A 5,447-nucleotide genomic window follows, 5' to 3' on the forward strand; every position below is an offset into this window, starting at 1 on the left:
TTCTGCACATGCCTTGAGACTATGTACACACTTGGAAGAATATCTGCATTTCTTTGACTTCCATTTGCCCTTCCCCCAACTGTTCCTTCCAGGAGCATCTGGTGTATTTGTAGGTGTATCAGGGCTTTCAGTGTTTCTACCACTTTGAATAATGACAGCATCATCCTGTAAGCAGCAAATTAGGAAAAAGTACACGAAACAGCAGTGCTGTAGCAGCAAATGACTTTGTGCTGGGTAGCTGCTGATTGAGCTAAAAGCAGTAATTCATAAATTCTGTAGGAAATGCAAAAACTGATTCCTGTCTCCAAATAAGGACTAAAAGGAAACCAGCAGGCATCAGGATTTGTGGAGTTCAGCGTGACAGCAAAAAAGTGAATCAGAATAATAATACTGCCTTTAAATAACAAAGCACTGGTCTATGCCAGCCACTTGAATATACTGGCTCATTCCATCTTTACAGCTTTTCACAGAAGGTACGGTTAGATAAGGAAGTGTTATTTACAGATCCTAAGTGGTCTCTGGCCACTCAGGATTGCTGGCATTCAAACCAAAGCTGTGACTCCTAAATCTGACTGAACTACACACAGGGCTTCCTAATTGATCTGACCCGCTGCTCAGTTTGGAGCACAGGGCTCAGTGGCCCTTTGGGGATAGTGGGGTATTAGTGCCTCTTATTTTAGATGTAGTTTCTGAAAATCTTGGTATTCAAATTCCCCTTAATTATAACACAAACCCCTCAGAATCTTTATTCTAAAATAGGATTTATTCTAAAATCCTACATATTCTGTGCTATTTACAAATGACATTTGCCTCACAGCTCTTATGTAGTAATGATACTTATCTAGAATACAGAACTCTAGAAACTCTCCATCACTAAAGTAAAATCCTTCCCAATGTAGAAATGACTGCAGGAAACCATGAAAATTCACTTAATGTAACCCTGTCTCCCACAAAATACATTCTTGGCCCTCAGATAATCTAAGATTTAACTACCTCCTCTGATCACATATTCCAGTATGTTCTTTGAATAAAGAGATTTATTGAAACCTACTGCCTGGGGACAACAGCTCCTAAATTCCCTCCAGAGAAAGGCTTTTTGTGCAGAGTGCCTGTTAACATCTATTAGAACAAGACTAGGAAACACTGCCTTAAGGGCTCTTTCTGAATGATTGCTTCCTAAAGGTAGTGTTACATTTACAGAAGGTTAAAAATTAACTGGAGAGTCTAAAAGCATACAAAAAATTCATACCACTGAAATTCACCTAAAAACAGTATGGTGTTATACAATGGTTCTGGAGGCTAGTTTTCAAAACTTCAAATGGTTCCTACCTTTTTAAAAAATGCACTCCTTATTCTGGAATATATTGATTAGGTTAGGATGAAAAGAATGGATAGATGGTACACAACAGGTACTCAATATTTGAACTGTAATTTTAATGTAAATATAATCAGATAAAAAATGTAAAATTTTAAAGTTCAGTTCCCAGGCTGAAATCACGGTTTATACCTCTGTTTCTCCCCCACTTCACAGTTTCACACAGTTAACATCTAGGGTAGAAAATAACCGTGTTTCAGTGGAAAACTAGGCAGTATCTATAGCACCCCTTTCCACGTTATCAGATTCTAGCCCTCTTCATTGCCTTTAAACCTCACAACACATTTTATAGTGTGGGTAACTTATAGTCATGTTAATTGACTCCAAAGGTAAAGGCTCAAAATGTCTTCCCCTGGACTCTGGAAAAAACTTTTGTCTCCACTCGGCAATTTCACCTCTACATTCCTTTACTGTATACTGTTTGACTTATGCTTGCCCAGTTCTCTCATGGAGGTAAAATAAAACTTATGTTTCACTTACCTTTTTATGCAAATTGTCCTTTACCACTAGAGAAATAAAATCATAAAACTGACACTTACTCACCAGCTTCTTTAGGTTCTGGCCCGAAATTTAACTGCTAATCAAGAAACCACACAGAACCCTGTTTTGTTTTAACTCTGACCACTTAACTTACCCATCGCCTCCAAAGGAAAAAAACATGAGGAATCAAATGGAAATGCAAGTCACAATGCTTGAATCTTATCTTCAAATTAAAAGCAAACCTTTGCTGAGTATCTGTGTGTAGGGTGATTTCTACCTTGGACCCTCCTCAACATACAGAATGATGATAAGGCACGACCACCTTCCTTTGCCCAACAAGGAACCTGGGAGAGTGATCTGTCCCTTAATCTTGCACAGGTTGCTTACGCAAAGGATGTCTCCAGATTTAGCCCTCTGCTAGGCGACCCTTAGTACTCTGCTGGACGCTAAATACTCTGCAGACATAAGACCGTTAAAAATTCAATAAAATGGCATATATGTATACAATGAATTTGAAATATGTCCTTTCAGTTCTTCGATTCACATTCACAGTCGTAATTGTTCAGGTTACCGTAACTCCAACTCAAAAACACCACATTCTTTCCTCACTTGCCTTTGGCCTTTTCTTCACTATTTGGTTCCCTAAAGAGTTAAGACCACTGCCCCTGTTAGCTTTTTCTGAACTCCTTTTTCGACAGAGTTCTCTACTGCTTTTCCTTATTGCTTCCCCCCAACTTAGGTCCCAGATCTGGGGTCCCTGGGTGGAATGTGGAGGGCCTCTAAACCAAAATGGCAAAACAAACCCGCTTAATCTTCACTATCTTTAACTGAAATTTAGCACCTCCTTCTATTAAAGGAAGGTAACATACCATAACATGCTAATCCTACTCTAATAGCTGTGACTTTCTCATCACTGAAAATCAAGGATTTTTATATCATATGCTAGTAGTTGCAGATCTCGAAAAATTGCCTATGCCCATCATTACTACCAGACACCCTTCTAGATGTAGTTACTTAATGTGCTGATAAAGAAGCACTTTCTTTAAACCCTTTATATTAAAGGACTTCATTTATATTTATAACATATTTCATACTTTTATTATTTTGTCATCTTACATATTGTATTTTATACATTTAAAACGTTGTTTTCTCTGAGGGCGCCTGGGTGGCTCAGTTGGTTGAGCATAGGACTTCAGCTCTGGTCATGATCTTGTGGATTGTGAGTTCGAGCCCCACGTCAGGGTCTGGGCTGGTAGCTGGAGCCTCCTTGGATTCTGTGTCTCCCTCTTTCCCTGCCCCTCCCCTGCTCATTTGTGCTCTTTCTCTCTCTCTCAAAAGTAAATGTTAAAAAATCTTAGAAAAATAAAATAACATAACAGTATAATAAAATAAAATAAAATAAAATAAAATGTTCTGAGAAGGCTACCCAGGACTCAGTGAAGTGTTCCAAGGCACAAAAAAGGTTTCAAGTCCCTACCCAAATCAGGGAGCCAAAACAAAGGCTTAGTCCATTGTTTGGTTCTGAACAGCTTTAGAATGCAAAAAACATATCCTTCCTAAGGGTCTACCAAAAACCAAAGAACATAAGAAAAAGAAAACACAAAAAAAACTTTCAATTTATGTGGTCCTCTGAAAGGTGCCTCAATCTAGATTATTTACACTTTCATTACATTTCTGCTTATTTAGAATGTGCAAGGGCTAGAAGCATAAGTCTTTGCAGTAATTAACACTTGTATAGTACTTATGGGGCAAGCACACTTTCCATCACTATACTTGTATTATCTCATTTAGTTCTCATACATACTCCTTGAGGTAAAGGCCATTATTAATCCCATTTCTAAAAAATTGAGGAAACCAGACCAAGTACCTTGCTCAAGGTCAGGCAACCAGTGAGGAATACATTTGGGGACGTAAACCTAACATGTGAATCCGATCTGTACTCCTAACCGCTTATGTCATCTGTCTAGAGAAACTTTTAAAAAGGAGAAATAAAACAGACTCCAAGGACTGGAATACAGAGGGTCAACAATGTTAGAAGGCAATATATATAGAAAACGGAGACGGCCAAACAGGAGACAGATTTAAAGTAACATTCAACACCCAAACTTTCCAGAAACTTCAAGTCGGAACTAACAATTCCCCAAACATCGTTCTTCTATCCGAAAAAGTAATGTTTTCCCACCTCTTTGGTGAAAATTTGGGGCACCACACCGCGTCATACCTATGCTTCCAGTCGGTGAAGTAATGATGTGGAATTTAGGAACTGGGTGTGTAACATAACGTTTACTCCTAAAACTAGCCAAATCGATGAGAAAAAGAAGAACTGACATCACGCTCCTATAACGCTTCAAAGATGTTTAAAGTATATTCAGATATTATTGCCAGCTATTATGAAAAGGAGGGTCAATAAGAACTTTGCATTGTCAAGTCACTTGGCGGACTTTATTGGATATAAACTTAAAATTAATGTCACCTTAGTTATTACCGGCGACTTGCCTAACCAGTAGATGATTTATGGAGAGCCATTTAGGAGGTTAAAAAAGAGTCTGATTCCAAAACACTTTACCCTGGCGAAGCCGCTTAAGGCATNTGCATTGTCAAGTCACTTGGCGGACTTTATTGGATATAAACTTAAAATTAATGTCACCTTAGTTATTACCGGCGACTTGCCTCACCAGTAGATGATAATGGAGATCCATTTCAGAGGTTAAAAAAAGTCTGATTCCAAAACACTTTACCCTGGCGAAGCCGCTTAAGGCATAGGACCTAAAGACATATGCCTTTACCACTGCTACCTAAAATCTTCCAGGTCGTCCCCTTTCTTTTAGGAAAAACTTTCAAAATAGTCCCCGACTCTACTACTTCACGGGTGGTTTCCCTCCCCGACTCAGAAGAGGGCCCTTTCTGTTCTGCTTCTCCGGAAGAAAAGCCGCCTGTCAGGCACACCCCATTCCCATCCACAGGAGGGGAGCAAACACAACTCCCACCTTGCCAAGAGCCACCCAAACCCCTGAAGTCCACGATCCGTCTACCCTCCCATCCGGAACAGCGTGTAAGGGTCGGAGGGTGACCCAAGCCCGAAACTCCTTTTTAAAAAGTCGCGAACACACTCTGGCTCCTCCTTCCAACTCTCTCAGGAGAGCCTCTAACTTGCCTTTGAAACTACTGGAATCTCAGCTCCGCACTCTCCCCAAATCTGCCAAACACCCCCCGACCGCGCCACAGGATCTCCGAGCGGACCCTTCAGACCCTCCGCCCACCCCGCTCTGTCTGAAACCACCCTCCTTCGCCAAGTTTCCGCTTGCTCTCGGCCCCTGCTCAAAATCCCCAGAGAAGACAAGGGGATTCGATTTTCTCCTCCACGCCCGCGTTTTCCCGAGGGTGACCCCTCTCCCTGCACCCCCCCCCACCATGGCAGCCCGCCCGCTCGCCCCCGCACCGACGGTTTAAAAAGAATTTCAAGGGGCGCCTGGGTGGCTTAGTCGGTTAAGCATCCGACTTTCGCTTGGGTCATGATCTCGCGGTTCGTGGGTTCGAGCCCCGCGTCGGGCTCTGTGCGGACTGCCTTCTCAGAGCCTGGAGCCTGTTTCAG

Source organism: Crocuta crocuta, unplaced genomic scaffold (genome assembly GCF_008692635.1).
Source record: "Crocuta crocuta isolate KB4526 unplaced genomic scaffold, BGI_CrCroc_1.0 scaffold1247, whole genome shotgun sequence".
NCBI lineage: Eukaryota > Metazoa > Chordata > Mammalia > Carnivora > Hyaenidae > Crocuta > Crocuta crocuta.